General features: G+C 39.1%; 1 protein-coding gene across 6 annotated transcripts in view; it reads left to right on the top strand.

Moving 5' to 3' along the window:
- The window catches only part of AAS (Pyridoxal phosphate (PLP)-dependent transferases superfamily protein), a 526642-nt gene that overhangs the window by 321971 nt on the left and 186312 nt on the right, over positions 1–18359 (top strand). The window lies entirely within an intron of this gene.

The raw sequence follows: 18359 nt of genomic DNA, 5'->3' as shown, positions 1-18359 counted from the left end.
ATTTCACATATCGGTGAAACTATAAGCCTAAGTAGATGGCGATAGAAAGAAACGAATATAGCCCATGAATATCCTCCTTACAATAGTACGAGTGGAGAGCATGTGGTTTTAATTCTAACCCACTAAAATTTGGATCTTCTACGTAAGAGTGCAATCTCATCAGAGAATAAATAATATCCTGGTGAGATAAACAAATTGGATTCTTGTCCATCGGGTTTTCATAGATTTCCTCCAGTGTAATACCATTTTACGTTATATTTCCTTGTTTATACATATTTTTTCACAATTGCAAAGATCATTGTCACTTCAGAGTCTAAATTTTTAGTGAAAAACTATTGCCTAACAAGATTTTTCATCTAGTTTATTTGAGCTATTTGTTAGCGTAACATGTTATAATGGTCATATTTAGTATTTAGTTTTTCTTTTTGGTATTATATTCATTGAAAAATATTTACACACTTCAAACCAATGGTGGAAGGGTATATATAATGGACTTTATAATCTATTCTGAAAAGCCTTTAATGTTGAAATAAAGCTTTAGTAGTCTATGTTATCCCTCAGACTTGCATCAACGAAGCCACCTTTTTCTGTTAGATTGTCCCAACATTTAAGTTTATTTTGTGCACAATTTTGATGATGTCCGAGGCTAGTGTTCCATGATTAAGTCTGCCTTCATGTCTGCCTTCATGAGGACCTTTTGTAATGTATCATGACAAGCCAAAAGTTGTGACAATGCAACAATTGTATTTTCACTGGACCATGCATAGTGATCTATGTAAAGTGTTTTTTCTTGCTTAGGTGGTTTCTCTAAACCCTTGTGGCTGGTCATGGCTTATTCTTCTAAATTTCATATCAAGGCTAGTCTTGCCCTTATTTCCCATTCGAACCATCTTATAAAGACAATTTATTGTCTAAGTGGGGTTGCTAGGGTCTTGGGGTCATTCTATTAGGACATATGACTTAGAGTTCCCATATTTCACTTTACCATTTGTAAAGGTTGTGCTATGTGTGAAGGTTTTATACCTAGAAGCACATTTCTCCTTTAGCCTATGCATGGACCTATTTATGTGTATCGTTACTGCTCAAACTAGCAAGGGGTATAAAAGGGACTCCTAAAGGGACAACTGCTAGATCAAGGGCAACAGCGGAGACTTAACCCACTGTCACCTCAACTAGGACTCCTTACTCTTTACAGACCTTCATTGATGGGAGGAGACATGGTATATAGAAAGTCACTTGTGAAGGATGAATCAATCAATGGCTTTGAAGTCACCTTAATTATCCGTTTCCTAGAAGGGGGATTAAGAGTAGAGCTTACTTGCTTTCTAAGCAAGGTACAAAGATTTCTAGGATAGGGAGGTGGGGATTTGAGGGTTAGCTTAAACGAATATGCCTTGTAAAGGAGTCTCCCAATCCTAAAATCCTTGTTGAACTTCACTTCCTGAATGGTTCTTGAAGAATTGACCTTTCAAAGTGGGACCACATGGGACCAAGTGGACCCAACCTAGGTTAAGGGGAGATAATTTAGCAACCAATGCTATTCTTAACCCAGACAAGGAAAGGGAAAAGATCAAAGCAAGAATTTCCAATTAAAAGTATCAAATTGATCCTATGAGGTGCTAGCCTAGGGAATATAAGGGCAAAGTTTGATCTCAGAGCTAGGGCTTGGGTTATCTCACAACTCCATCGTTGGAATGACTTCAAAATTGGAGGAGGCCTTGAGGACACACCAACGCAGTAGAGGCTAGAAGATCGAACTTCCTCTTGGGCTATTTGGTCAGGAAAGTGATGCCCTAGGTGACCCAACTTGGCTAGACCTAGAAGAAAAAGGGAAAGGTGGAGAAAAATGTTCTTTGAGTGATCACCTATTGGAGGACCAGTGCTTTAATCCCTTGGGGAGAATGGGGTCTAGGAGAATGATGAGAAAGGAACTTGTATTTCGGTCAAGGAGGCCTTAAAGACTATTTCGCTTAGCCTTTAGGGCAAGAAGAAGAGACCTCAAAACTTTTATACTTTGCTTGGAAAAAGAGATGGCTTATCAAGATAAATTCACCGATGGAATTATCCCTAGGAGATTTCATTCACATACATGGCCCAAACATTGAGACATGCTATATAGAAACAATAATTCCACAAATTTGCAAATATGCAATGCAACAATTAACCCTATTATAGAGAAAATCCCATTCAATGCATATGTCTAAAGTAAAACAAGAATAACATCAAAAGTGTGTACTTGCATATAATAGAACATATCCAACCATCAACAATCTGACAATAAAGAAGCTCCAAGATAAAATACTCCAATCCAAACATCAAAATTCATCCATGCTCCAATTCTTCATCCCATAAAAAGTGTGAAATTCTCTAAAGAGAAGAGTGATCCAATCTAAAGTGATGATGAGAAAATGAACTCATCTCACTTGTATTTATACATTAATTAGGAGTTCGAATTAGTCTCTTAGGTCGACATAGGCCCCAAAAATAAAATAATGTGCTAATAACCTAACTTTTGATGACAAACCCACCAAACTAGCTCATAAATGAAGTAATAAGCGTCTCAAGAGGTCAAATGATAAACAATACATGTCATAGGGCTCTCTAAGAGCGCTTGATGAGGTCCATAGGTGCCATAATGAAGAATAGGACCCTCAAAAGTGATAGACAACAGGGTGGGGGGGCGGAGGGGTGGCGGGGGGGGTGGAGGGGTGGCGGGGGGGGCTTGTTCTCCAAACAATAAACCTGTGGTGGTCCCAGTGGGTGTGGGGGCACATTAATAATCCCATGGGTCCCCAAATGAGTTGAAGATGCTTGTAGACCATCTACAAGGGCTCAGATGATGGTGTAGGTGATGCCAAATCATCCTACAAGTCTCAGGTCAGCTGCCATGTGCATGGTACATCTGTGGGACTGGTTGGGCAAAGGTGAACCGGGTGCATCTTCCTCGTCCAATAGGTGGATCTCGAGCCAATCTCTGAACATCTATGGGGATCCATGGAGTGTTGTCTACTATTGTGGAGGCCCATGGTTCTCAACACACACCCTACATGTGCCAATGTAGCCCTTTGGAGGGTTAGAACCCCGTATAAGGATACCAAACCCAAGATGGAGATCACCAACAATCTTGCATAAGATCCAATGCGTCCCCTAGCCTTTTAGTACAACAAGTCATCAAGGAAATCGAGTAAAAGAGTTTACAAACCATGGCCCACAAGTGGAGATTTCATAATGGCCTGCCCTTCCATAATGGGCTTTGGCATGTGCTAATGTCTCCAATCTCCAAATGGGGTTAACCAAGTATCCCATTAGGTAGTTTCTACTTTTAAAGGGGATAATATGCCCAAGGTACATCCTTTAAAAGGTGGTGGCACGTGATAAAGAGGTGAATGGAATAGGAATGAGAAGGGGTAGCCTTAGGCCACATTCCGGGGTAAAAGGGTAGCTAGTAGAAGGGAAGCCCACACTTGGGTATATAATGTATAGGAAGGAGCAATCGTGGTACATGAGGTGCCTGACCTTGATTTTTCCACCCTTCTTTATATGCCTTTTTCCTTTTTATGATTTTTCTTTAATTAATTGCTTGGGGCTCAAGGGGTAAGAGCATGATGTGTGAGATATGGTAGTGGATACCCCCTTTTAAGGTAGGGCGGTTCATTGCCCACTAGGGATTGGGACAATGATGGATTCCTATATGATAAGTAGGCTCATAGAACCTATAGGAACCAGGGTGATGGCCGTGATGATGGGGTAGAGCTCATGTGTTGGCTTTTGCCCACGTGCTAAATGTGTTTGTCTTGACTATCTTTTGTATTTTGTGGTACGTTTTCCTGTTGAATGTGGCCAATTTTTCTTTTTCTTTTCTTTTTAGCTGCATCAACCTTCGGGGTATCAGTCCAAGCCTGACCTAAGGTGTGGGCAAGGGGAACGGGAGAGCTAGCCCTATGTGGACCCAGTGGAGGAATGTGGACCCAAGTGGGAGAAACGATGAATGAGGTAATAATGAGTGGAAAGGGGGTAATATATGTGGATGAGAGAGTCAGACCACTCAACCAAAATCAGGGATTCCTGTTGTTGACCACTACCGGTCAACTACCCATGCAGTCCCCCCCATTTTCTTCGCAAAAAGGGGTAGCACTTGATCGACGTGTCCGTGCCAGCTTGCAGCCATCAGCAACTTGATCAGTTTAATTGTAAACCCAGTCTGCATGTATGAATTGTAAATAATCTTAGCAGATATGAGTCGTGTATGTAAATTGCCTAGGTGGACCTAACTTTCTAATGATAATCTACGTCCCGGAAGGTTTTTCGTCTCACCGATCTATGATCGGCAGAGTTTTCCTTCAGCTTGACCCCAAAGCCGGGATGCATTTTGTTATTAGAACTTTAGGAGAATCCTAGTGTGTTGATTTGCTAGATTATAGTTGTGTCGCAGAAACTGGGTGATTTATGAGGGTCTATGATAAAGGGGTTTTCCCCCTTAAGATGTAAATTGTAAAAGTCATGATGTAATGTGTCTGGAGGGTTGGAAAATGTTTTAAATCCCCTCATGAGTCCTAAGTCCTAGGTCCTAGGTGATGTTTCCAAAGGCTTAGTTCGATGATCCATTTAAGAAAATAAATAAAATAATAAAATAAATAAAAATTAAAAAAATTAAAAAATGAAATAAATAAAAAATTATAAAATAAAGCAAAAAACCCTAAATAATAAAATAATAATATTTTGAGTGAATGCATGCAAAATATTATTTATAATAATAAGTTAACATTTTCGACGGATTAGATTAAGAGATGTCTTGATCCTCATCGACGGTCGAGATCATTTCGACATGGATCACTCGAACTAGCCGTTGGGATCATTTCCTTTAAATAGGGTGCTAGGGGTCATTTCAGATCATTGGATCTGTGAGTCTGGTACTGAAGAAGCTCTCTTGTAATCTGTTTTCTGGTTAATAAAAGAAGACTTTGGGGTCCAAATCTAGCTGGTGTTACTCTCTGGAAATGCTGTGAGATTGTTTAATTTTCTGCATATTTTATTTTTCAGCCATTAATAATAGCTTATTGTAGAGTATTGTGAGCACAGGTATCTTGTTCACTTGCTAGGGTTTGAGTGGTGTTACGGTTTCTGAAGTAATGGCAGGTATCTCCATTACTTTTTGAGATCTAGCAGCATTTTTGCCCTCTTTACTGATGGTTGAAGTGAGCTGTGCAGGAAAACTCTTACTGAAGAAGATTGCCGGGCATTAGGGGAAGTTCTCGGCTGAACCAGCCAACTCCCGCAAGCATTTTTTGCTGAGCCCAGTTGGATTTGATCCTGGGTCTATCATTCAGTTTATTTTTCTAATTTGCATGAGAGATTTTCTGAAGTTCTTCACAGTGAAAACCTGAAGTTTTTTATTTTTTAAAATATTTCTGTGCTTATTGCTGAATCTGGCTGTTAAGGGGCCAAAATCTGTAAATTAATCAAGCTGATCTAGGGTTTCAATTTTTTTCTTTACACAGATTTTTCATTAGGGTTTTGTTTTCTTTTGTGTTTGCAGGTATAGGGTTTTGTCTCTTTGCAATAGCGGGTCACATGATCTAGAAGTTTTCGGGGTTTCATCAAACAAATTTTGAGTCAGCCATCGAAGAGCATTCCTGGAAACGGATCGTCGATATTACTTGCATCACAAGAAATCGAAAAAAAAAAGAAAAAAGTGGAAAGCCCTCAGCGCCACACGGAGTCTCACTGGTTTCGCAAAGCGTCAGGAAAATCCACGCGTTTTATTAATCATCGCTGGAGAAACGTGACTGTAAAGGCGTTTTTGCTGCTGTTTGGTGTTAGAAACCCGCGTCAAATTCTTCCAGATCACCGCATTGGTCTTACCAAGTACTCTGCAGCGGCTTCAGCGTGGGCAAAATTCATTGATTCACACACTGCATCGAGTATTACGTTCTGGCTCATACACGCCGGATGTGTTATGAAATAAACCTCAAATTGCCACTGCAGCATATCACAACTGTTCATCACATTTGACTGCGCTTAAGGCAAGGTACGCGTTCATTCTTTGCCTGATTGCTTGAGAACTGGCTCACGTTTCCATCCACCGCCGTCAGCTTCATCGTGTCTGCGTTACTAGTCATCAAGCTTTGCAGTGTTACGTTCCTCATTCAAGCCGCCGACAAGATCAAAAAGGGGTTTTACAGTATCAAGATTTGATCTCGATTAAGTCAATCCCTCTCGACATTCTTCAGGAATAATTCGTTGAACCCATCGTTTTTCCAGTTTGACTGTAAGCGTCGTGCGATGCAGCGTTTTTTTTTTTTTTGTTACGTTTTTGTATATACAGGTTAGTCTTAGGTTTTCGTATAGTTATTTTAAATTTTTTTGATTTAGTTTTGATTTTAAATTACGCTTTAGATTTTAGATTTTATTGATAATAAAAAGAAAATTTCGAAATCGTTGTATTGTTTTTTAGATTTTCATTTAGACTAGGTTATTTTAGATTTTGTTTATTAGTTTTTAGATTTAGGTTAGCATAGTTAATTGTTAGGCTTTAGTTTTAGATTAATTAATTTTAATTTAGATTTTTTTTTTTTTTTTCCTTTGGTTTTTGTTTAATGTTTAAAAAATAAAAAAAATCATAAAGGGGCATTGTGGAAATAATAAAGTTTTTTTTTTAGGAATAAAATTTTTTGATTTTGACTTTAGAATAAATTTTTTAAATTAGATTTTTATAAGATAGTTCAAAGTTTTAGTTTTATTTTAAATAATTTCAATTTTTCTTTTAAAATATATATATATATATATATATATATATATATATATAAATAAATTTTAAAAAGATAAAAATTTCTTGGGAAATATTTTTGCCAGTTTCAGTCTTGGCTCGGGAATCACCTAGGTTTCATCTTTTATGCTGAGGTTGAAATTTTTTACGTGGGAATTAGTGTTTAATCTGATTAAATTTTCATCTGATGATTAATTGCATGAATGTGGTCTCCTGTTATTATTTTACATGGCTGTTCAAAGCACTTTATCTCTCGAAATCTAAATTTGCTGGAGTATCACTAAGTCGTTAAGCATTTTTCTCGCATTTGATAAAGGTTAATTTTCGCTCAGGCTTTGATGATAAATGATTGCTCCTAATGAGATCATATTTCTGCAGCATCTGGTAATCAAACGATCAAATATTTACCCCATAAGGCACTGGTCTTTAAACTTCTAAATCCATCTAGTGCTTATCATATTGTGTTTCGTGTCTCCCAGCGCAACTGTTTGGCAGTTGGTCTTCATCTTCATCACAGGGTCTACCCCCCTTAGCCGCGGGAGACAGGCTTAAACGGAGAGATCGGGGATCAGAGTGATAGCCCCCGGTCTGAGCGTTGTCGTGTCAATCTGCGCGACAACACCCGTGAAATACCATCCCTAAAGCCAAATGGTCAATAAAAGAGATCCCACAAGACTAGAATCCAAGGTTAATCATCAAAAGGAGACTAGGGGACAAGAGCACAGAACTAGCCTATTCTTTCTGTTGAATCCCCCCATTAATCCATGCCCAGAAGTGTCTATGATAAGCAAACTACAATACTCAATTACCAAATGACAAGGAATACCTTTAGGTTCGGGAGGCCCACCTTTAAACATATTATCATGGCAGATGGGTGAGGGAACCTCCTTGATATATCTATTCTTGTTGAGTGACAACTTTCATGCTTGATGGAGTATGAAATGTAGACATCATTACCCCTCATATTATATGGGGAGACTGTGATCATATTTCTATTCTGCTAGATGTGGACACCCATATCAATCTTTCAGAGCACATGGTGGAGGTATTTGTCACTAGATGATCTCTATTTACATAACAACTATGCATTAATTATGATGATTTGATGGACATTAACATGTCAATGGATAGTTTGTACATTGTTAATGATATACATACCCATGGTGAGAGCACCCTAGTGCTTTAAGTGTCTATCATGATCTTATGGTGATGTTTGAAGCATTAGACGATGGTTTTCATAGAGCGCTCCATCATTGCATGATTTTTCAAGGTTATATGTTGTGATTAGATGGGTTGACCTAGTTCATGCTACACAATGGAACTCCATTGCTATAGCACTTGGCTTACTTCTTTTGTTTTGTTGTTGAAAGTGCACCTTGTGATGGACATACACCTTATTTTCATAGAGCAATCCCCTCATTGGCACAAATTATGATCCAAAGACATAAAAAATTAGAAGTACACACCATGTACAACAATGTGAGAGTGGAGCACAACTCCAATATAGATAAAAGAGACAAGTTACACAATAATTTCTTAAAGAATAGGATAAAGGTTTCCAAATGCCCAATACATTCATACATCCAAATCACATATCTTCAATAATTACTATATAATTTTTCTATATACCTATTCACACATTGCCCATGTGGCCTCTTTATCACTAGGCTTACCCTATTACATATACATTTATAGATTGCATGCACATTTAACCTCATATATACCCCCTAGTTCATACTATATATGATATTTAACCTAATATAGGCCCCATTAGGGTCATAAATTATAACATGGTACCCTCCAAAATATTTTTCCTCAAAGATTTGTTGTTAAGGGTGTTACATGTGATGAAACCAAATAATAGGATTTCCTTATATTCCTACATTCTTCTTGACATTAATGTCAATCAATCCATCCAAACTCAATTCTTTTCGGTCTTAATCCTTGATGGCTAGTTGTTGCATAGTTTACTGTCATTTGATTACATGTCTTTTTGTTGTGACTTCTCCCATTCATAGTAGTTGTTGGTCTTCGATAACATCCTGGTGAATAGTAATTTGGTGATCTCCAATTTGTAGTAGTTGTTGGCCTTTGATAACATCTTGTTGAAAAATCATTTGGTGATGCTATGTTCCATGAATATTGTGTTGATTTTTCAAGTCCAATAGATACAAACACAATATTTTTGAAAACTAATAATTACTTCTAATGATGTTGATCTTCTTTTAATGTTTCCAGTATATCATTAAGCAATTATACTTCAGAAATTCAACCATATAAACGCAGTAGAACGAAAGAGATCACAATGCACAAAGAGAGCACAAATACCCTGGGAAAATCCAATAAGGGGAAAAACCCAAAAACCTTTTGAATAGAGAAATTCTTCTTTTCAACAAGAGACACACCCATACCTCTAGTCAACAACTTGGTCAAATTGACCTTTAATAATTCTATGGTCAAACCTACTCTTGAGTCTTCACCCTCCAAGTCAAGCCTCTAAACTGATCCAACAACTCGTCCCTCTTGTTTTGCCCTAGGCTGATTTTGGGCCTCTTATAAGTTGTTAGAATCCCAAAATTTCGGTCCCCTGCAACTACCCAGAAAATATGTGAACTGGAGAGAGTCCTTTCACACGTGCGAGCTAGATATAGAGAGAAAGAGGTCAATTTCGTCCTCCTTGTCCTTCGCTTACATGCCTAAAAGATTCTTGATGAGAAATCGAATTGCTACCTTGTGGAGGAGGCCGAACTGTCTATATAGTGATCTGTAGGGTCGAATGGGTGTGTCTTCTACTTAGATCGACTTGGTTTGGAGGGAGGCCGACTTGACTATTTTGGAGCCAAAAATTCAAATTGTCTTTTAAAAATCCAACTGTACATGACTCAAAAATATGTTTTTTCTTTTGACTCTATCATGAAAAACATGCTTTACAACAATATAAATACATCAAGGACCTGTTGTCGCCACGATTATATAGCCACCACAACAACCGCTCATGGCGGGGGCCATCACTCTGATCCCCGCCCACTCCGTTCTAGCTGTCTCCCAACAACAGGCTATGGGGGGTAGTCCCTATGGAATGAGTTGAGGGAAAACAAGTTGGGAACCAACTTGCTATGGAGACACGAATGAGTGGCCTAGCTACTCGGTAGAATTTAGCAAGATTAACGATTAGATTAGTTTTTAAGATGAGACTAGTGCCTTACGGGGTCACAGTTCTTGCTTATTATAAATTGAAACCAAGTAACTAGATGGACACCCGTTGCTTAATATGATAGACTATCCTATATGATATGCAATTCCCAAGAGCTAGGTGTGATGCAAGGATCTTGGTTATTTTTAGCTTAAATGCCTAGTCTAAGTTGAATCTCTCCCTTAACTGTTTTAAGAAACAATCTTCAGAGTAGGTTGTGAAATGGAATCCAACGAGAAGCAAGCAATGGCCTGATTAACGATACCTCCCCTTGCATTCCACCCACCCAGTGCCTCCGACGCTGTAGAGACTGTGGCTCTAACAACTGCAAGGTCACTGTGTTAACCACTAAGAAGAGTTGAATCCCTCAAGCTAGTTGGAAGGGTTGCCATAGGAGTCTATCAACCAAGCTTATGCTTGGAGGTAAATTATTAATGCAAACTAAGTCCTAGGATGCTTATGCAAGATAGATTGAGTGAAGTCTTCTTGAGTTAAGATTGTTTATGTTATTTAAGTACTTAATGTGAATTATCTTATAGTCAAAGTACTTAACAATGATTAGATAACAATCTTAAGACAAGATAGGTGCTTAAAGATACAAGTGCCAATATTCAACATTTTCCACAAGATGTTTACTTGTGATGTGACAATGACCAATGTTGAAATGCTCACTTAGAATGATGACTAATGAAACTTAAGATGCCAAATGCTTAAGATAAACAACCAAGGTATCAAAGCTTCTTAAGATTTAGAGCAATTATCTAACAATGCCTTAACAATGCCTTAATTAGATGTCAAACACAATGATGTCAATTAGATCTCAATGCTCAAACGACTTAGACTATCAATGAGATTAGAGAGTCAAAACTTAGATGTTGAGTGTGTTAAGTGCCAGGTTAACAAATTTTCAAGATAAGTGTTAGATTCTAAGGTCAACAATAACATTTCAACACTTATTAACTCTATGACAACAATAATGAAATCACTTTAACTTGAAAGTTGCCAAACTTATGAGGTGGAAAATTTCTCATTGCTTAGTCAATATATATTTATAATTTTCAGACCTCTTAAGATGTTTATATATGACTGTTATGACAGTAGCAAGAAAGTGATAACAACAGTGAGGAAAACACCCTAGATCCAATAGATAACAAGCCACTAGTGACTAGCAATGATCAGTAAAATGCCCAACTATTTGCCAAAGTAAAATAGGAATTTTAAGCCACTTCAAGATTCAGTATTCAGTGATAGATCAGATCTGATATATCTTATAACAACAATAAACAAATCAGTAGATCAACAAACTAATGATGCTACAACCAAAGCCCAATATGCCAAAAAATAGGAAAAATTTATTGAAACTGAAAAAAATCAATTTTTTGAGCCCTCTTTAGATGTGTGATTCAAAAATTGCAGATCTGATTAAGTGACTTATGCAGAAAATTCCAGCAAGCAAATATTTAGATCTAGACTATATCTTAGATGCCCAAATGGCAAAAATTTAGGAAAATTAAAATTTTGCAATTTTGAATGATTTTGACCAAATTAAATGTGATTTTAGGGCTATTATATCACTGTTATGACTACTGTATAAAACAAAGGAAAATGAGGGTCTAGAGAGCAAACCCTAGGCCTAAGGCCTTGAAGATGAACTTGCCCAAAATTTCTCCAATGATCTTGTAGCTGAAAACACAAGTTTTTGAGAAATTTTCTCCTGCAAAATCACCAAGAAATCAGTCTTGAAAATTTCAGAGAGAGAACTAGGGAAAAATAGGCAAAGGAGGGTCAATGCTAGGCCTAAAAGGACTAGGATCTAGGATTGAGGGAAGAGGAGGCTAGAAGGGCAGATCAGTGGTCAAAATGGCAAGAGAAGGTGGAAAAGGGGCAACGGTGGAGGGATAAGGGCTCAAAGGCTTAGAGGGAAAGACGACTAGGGTTTAGGGGCTAAAGAACCCACAACTAGCCCTAAGGAATCTATGGTCTCAGAGGGAAGCTGAGGCTCCTCAAGCTCACGGCTAGGCCAAAGATGGCCTAGAAACCCCAATGCATGGGCTAGGAAGGAGGGTCGAGGCTATGAATTGCCTCTAAGAGGTCCAAAAGGCTGATGCAGAGGCAAAAAGCGCTGACACATGGGCCTTAGAGGCTGACGCTAGGCTAGAGGAGGCTGTATCCAAGCTCGGGAAGGCTTAAAACTGAAACTCATGCTTCAATTTTTGTTTTTCTTTTGGATCCAAATTTTGCTACAAACTAACCCTGCAAAAAATTTCTAAAGACTAGATGTTACCCTCAAGGGCCTAAACCTGGCTCTACTTTAGCCTTTTCTCTTGATTTCAATAAATCTCACCTGCAAAAATAAAAATATAACACCCAAACCCCAAATATATACAAAATCTTAAAATCCCAAAATCCCAATTAGCAAAAATAATTTACAAATTATTTTACAAATATACAAATAAACAAGGGTTTTGAAAATCTATTTTTTTGAGAAATAATTTTTTTGTGGTTATTTTCTTTGATAAATGGCTAAAACGCTTTAGAAACTCTATGCACATTATAGTCTTAGCGAAGATTTAATCCACCACATAAATATTTAGGATCCAAGCAAAGTTGATCCATGCCCAAGTTTGTGAACTTGGAGACCAAAGACTGAAGTACCTGCAAACACTATGTATTTATCTCAAGATAATCATATATTAGCATTTTTACCCATCATTCTGTGGGTGATATCGCTAGGAGATTTTTTTTTTGATCATCCTCAGCCGACAGCTAACAGCGCTTGCAGCCACTAACTAGCTCATTATGCCTTTTCTCCGCCACCTAAGCCAGCCATATGGTCCCTCGCCCATCTATCATGATCATCTGTTTGAAGGTAGACCTCCTGAACCAAAAGGTATGCCTTGTCATTTGGTAATTGAGTATTGTTGTTTGCTTATCATGGACACTTCTGGGCATGGACTAATGGGGGGATTTGGCAAAAAAATGGGTTAGGTTTGTGCCCTTGTTCCCTAACCCCCTTTTGGATGTTAACCTTGCACCCTAGTCCCGTGGGATCTCCTTTACTGGCCATTTGGATTTAGGGATGATATCTCATGGGAAACCCCGATTTTGGTTCGTGGTCCCGCTCCCTTATCCTCTTGTTTTACCCTATTTCCACTCATTATTACCCCATCCATCATTTCTCCCACTTAGGTCCACATAGGGTTAGCTTGCCCCTTCCCCTTGCCCACACCTCGGGTCATGGCCTAGAATGAAGCTCGGAGTTTGATGCAACTAAAAGAAAGATAAAAGCATATTTGGCCACATTCAACAAGAAAATGTACCACAAAATGCAAAAGATGGCCAGGACAAACACATTTAGCACGTGGGAAAAATCCAATACATGAGCTCTACACCATCATCATGGCCATCACCCTAGTTCCTACACGTTCTATGAACCTCCTTCATCATATAGGAACCTATTATTGTCCCAACCCCTGGTGGGCAATGAACCACCCTACCTTTAAAGGGGGTATTCACTGCTATATCTTATACATCATGCTCTTAACCCTTAAGCCTTGAGCAGTTAATTAAAGAAAATAATAAAAAGACAAAAAACATATAAATAAGGGTGGAAAAATCAATGTCGAGGCACCTCATGTACCACGATTGCTCCCTCCTATACATTATAAACCCAAGTGTGGGGTTCCCTCTTATTAACTACCTTTGTTCCCCAGCATGTGACCCAGGGCTGCCCCCTCTCATACCCCTACTTTATTCACCTATCTGTCACATGCCATCACCTTTTGAATGATGTACCTTGAATATATTATCCCCTTTAAAAGTAGAAACCACCTAATAGGATTCTTGGTTAACCCCATTTGTAGTTTAGGAGGCATTAGCACATCTTGAAGCCCATTATGGAAGGACAAGCCATTATGAAGTCCCCACCTGTGATCGATGATTGGTAAGCTCGTTTACTCGATTTCTCTAATTACTTGTTCTACTGGAAGGCGAGGGGATGCATTGGATCTTACGCAGGATTGCAAATGGTCTCAACTCCTCGGAAGATCATCCATATGGCACCAATAGGATGCTAAACCAAACATGGTCAACCTTGACCCAATACATCTCCCAAAACGCTATTGTCCTCTTACTACACTTGCTGACACTGCTTCATGAGTTAGGGCATCAACCTTCAACCTTCATTCTCCACACAGTCAACAATGCAGGTCTTCTTAGGCTGCGGTGTAACAAGGTGAGACTCCACCACTCCCATGCTGTCCAAGTTTGGCTTGTTTACCCTTAATGCAGCCCTTTGAACAACCTTTGCTGCTGGCTATGACTTGCGGCCTAGCCCAGCAGCGAGTTAGTCATACAGCCCCCCATCAAACAACACCCAACAACATCAACGCAACAATATTAGTCCTACAAGAACTTGTCTTTGCTGTTAGTACTTTCTAGCACCCAACTATATACATACGCTGATTTGATCTTAGCCTATAGGGCAGATCTCTTCAACGCATTACTTTACTTTATGACTGTGACTTGCTAGCCTTGCAAAGAGTCCTTAAGGCATGCCCTAGATAGCTTCTTTCAACACACTGTCACCTACAACAAACCGAAATTCTACGTTGTCCTTCCAGGCTTCTCTATGCTTATATTAAGGTTCCTTCTTTGTTGCAGATTAGGGCCTTCTTAACTGCGGATAAGAGCCTCTCTTGACTGTGGATAAGATCTCTGTTTGACTGCGACTAGATCTCTCTTTGACTGCGGCTAGGGCTCCTCTTCATGACTGTGGCTAGGGCTTCTCTGATCTTTCTTTCCACCACGTCCTCCTTGTGAGAAGACAAACCCAAACATGTGGAGAGAGAGATCATGAGATAATGTGCTCCTCAAATGACTTGAGGTCTCCTCTATTTAAATGCAACGTTGAGGTTGAGCTGGGGGTAAAAGTGTTTGTTTAGCTTGTTGGTCGACCTTGACAAATTGTCAATTATATGAATCTCCATAAATACATGTTGGATTTAGATGATTTTTAGATCAATCCTACACCTCTCGGAGAGAGGAATTCAAGAAAAATATCAGCTGCCATAAATAAGGTGACCCACATGGAGTTTGGCCCTAGTTTCCAATTTTAACATGCATGCATTTACTGCTTTAAATTGTGGAATTTTGTCTCTATTATAGCGCCTCTCAATGTATGGGCCATGTAATGTGAATGAAATCTCCTAGGGGTAATTCTAGTAACGAATTGATCTTGATAAGCCATCCTTTTTGTCCATTGAAGTATAAAAGCTACAAGATTGCCTCTCTTTGACCTAGAAGGTTAGCAAAGTAGTCTTGAGGCCTCCTTGACCATGAACCAAAGGTCCTGACTCATATTCATCATAGACTCCATTCTCAAAAGACTAAGGCATTGATCTACCAAGAGGTAGTCACCTAAAATCACATCTTTTCACCTGTTTCCAGGTCTAGCTAAGTTGGGTCACCTAGGGCATCATTTTCCCAGCAAACTACCCATCCAAAAAGTTTGATCTCTGAGAGTCTCCTACGCTGGTGTTTCCTCAAGACCTCCTCCAAATTTGAGGCCATTCCGACGGTGGAGTTGTGAGAAAAGAAAAGCCCTAGCATCAGGATCAAACTTTTCCCTAACATCCCCAAAGGCTAGTAACTTATTTGATCAATTCATACCTTTAAGTGGATATTATTTCTTTGATCCATTTCCATACCTTGCCTAGGTTAGGGAGAATCACTGGTTTCCATACTCTTTTCCCCTTCCTTAGACTGCGTCCACTTGGTCCCATGTGGTCCCATTCCTTTGAAAAGACAATTCTTCAAGAACCATCCGGGATACCAATTTCAATAAGGATTTTAGGGATTGGGAAATTCCTTCATAAGTCATATCCCATAAACCTAAACCTCAAATCCTCCCTTCCTTTTTCTAGAAGACATTGTACCTTGCTTAGAAAGCAAGCAAGCTCTATCTTTCTAACTCTTTTGGGAAATGAATTATTTGGGTCAGTCCACATCCTTTCATTGACTTATCCTTCATCGATGACTCCATAATATACAAGTTCTCCTCCCATTGGTGAAAGTCCATAAATAGAAGGGAACCTTAGCTGAGGTGATAGTGTGCAATGTCTCCATTTGTTGTCCTAGGTCTAGCATTCGCCCTTTAGGGATCCCCCTTAGGTACCCTGCTATTTTGAGCGGTAATATTTTGCCATTGTTGCTAAGGAGGAAGCAGTTCTACCTCCCTAGTGAATCATTGAGAAATTTATTCATTAACGACCTTTATAAAATATTCCTCTGGCGACTCCACTCATTGTCCAATCCCCTAGTTTATTTGAAGGCGACAACATTCCTCCTTTAACTAGGACTGCTGCAAAAAGGGGAGAGCGAACTCCATCGCTTGTTGGAACAACCCTTTTCGTTGAATTTGAGAAGGTTAGTGATCCATCTCCCAAGATATGATCTAGTTCAAGCACTGACTCCAAAAAGGATCAACCCAAGATGACCAAGAGTGAAAGACACTTGGTTAGTGTCTTTTCCCCTTTGAAGTTGAGTAATGATCCCAAGCCATTACTTGAAAAATATAACCGATGGTTACCCAAATTCAAGGGGGATGCTACTTGGACTGCCCATGGTTTTATTGAAGAATTTTACTAGCAAATGTCCCCTAGAATGATATTTGATGAAGTTAGGCTCATGATGCTTTTTCCTTTATCACTTTAGGGACAAGCAAGAGATTGGTACCTTAGCCTTCCCTCTGCATGCATAAAAGACTCCAATGAGTTTGAAGACCTATTCATGAAAAGGTGGTCATGCAATGCCCAAGGGACCTTCAAGATTGAGAAATTCTACAAATAACTAAGGGAAGGGAGGATGTGCGAGAGTTCATTCAAAAATTTGATAGGGAAGTCAAAGATATACTTGATCATTTGAAGCCATCAGATGCCAACATCCTTGATAAATTTATAAAGGCAGTGGTTGGCCAATCACCTATGTGTTGAGGGATAAGAAACCTTCCACTTTGGCCAAGGCTAAAGAAATGACAATGGAAGTTGAAGAGAACATACGAATCTCAAAGGTTGATATCAATGACCACCCTAGAGCTAAAGTTGAAATCAAGAAGGAGAAGTCCAAAGATCAACATGAGGAATCTCTCGTTGCCATTCTCAAAAGGATGGAAAAGTTCACTGAAGAAGCCAATGCACATGACAGTGTTATCGTGAACAAAATCACCGCCTTAGAAGGGGACCAAAAATAAAGCTATATCCCTAAAGGAAAGCCTTTTCCCAAAAGCAAATTGCAGAAGATAGGCCAAGGGCTTCTCAAATCCCAAACACTTTGGCTCAAACTAATGCTGTTGAGCCAGACTCTTCATTTGAGGATGAGGGAAGTGAAGGGGAGGAAAGTGAGGATGAACAAACTAATGAGCAGGCCAATCTTGTCAAATCTGACATCTTCAACTTTTTGCTTGGGGGGTCATACACACATCCCCCCACTAATGAGGTCACCCTTAAGAAAGAAAAGGAAGAATCCATTCTTAACTCTGATAGCCATGGAAGATTCAAAGGGGTCCAATATTCTCGAAAGGAAAAAGGCAAAGACCCCTCACCTCCTAAGGAATCACCTAAGGAAGCCCCTATTAGAGAATCCATCCTCAAAATTCCTCCCAAGAAGGATCCCCCAATGAAATCTAGTCCAAAAAAGGATCTTCCTAGGAAATAATACATCAGGAAGAAGGAAAAGGGGAAGGAAATTAAACTCGACATTGACATAGGGGATTTCGTAGGAAAGATGACCATACCTGTTCCCCTAAAGGAGATTGCTAGGATTCCTGAGAAACAACAACAACTTAAGAAGTCCCTGGGGATTCAAGAAGAAGAACTACTTGAAGAATTGCAAAACATTCATATTCCTGACCGAAACCCTGGGCACAAACCTTTCTTGCTTACTTTGGCTATCAATGACCTCTTCTTGCACAATTGTATGTTAGACTCAGGTGCTTCCACTAATATCGTTCCTTGGACTGTTATGAAGCAATTGGGTCAACATCACTCGACCATATAAAAGGGTGTGTGGTTTTAATTCCAAACCTGTGGAAGTGGAAGGTATCATCAAAGACCTTAAGGCTTCTTTAGCTAGGAATCCCAATATATCCCTCCTCATGGATGTTATTGTTATTGATATTCTTGATGTGTGGGGGATGTTGTTATCCTGGAAGTGGGGAGCTAATGTTGGGGGGCATGTTCAAATGGACCTATCATACGCAACCATCCCACAATCCGATGGCACCCCTTTTTGTGAAAAAATCGGAAACTTGAATCCCTACTGTAGCCACTGATTAGATTTCTCCTACTTGTTAATTTCCGAATCAAGTTATTTACATTGTTACACAGTAAACATCGAAATAAA

The sequence above is a fragment of the Pinus tabuliformis genome, chromosome 7 (assembly GCF_031772625.1).
Source record: "Pinus tabuliformis cultivar Carrire ecotype Pingquan chromosome 7, CPIR1, whole genome shotgun sequence".
Classification (NCBI taxonomy): Eukaryota; Viridiplantae; Streptophyta; class Pinopsida; order Pinales; family Pinaceae; genus Pinus; species Pinus tabuliformis.
This window is presented reverse-complemented; position numbering and strand designations above follow the sequence as displayed.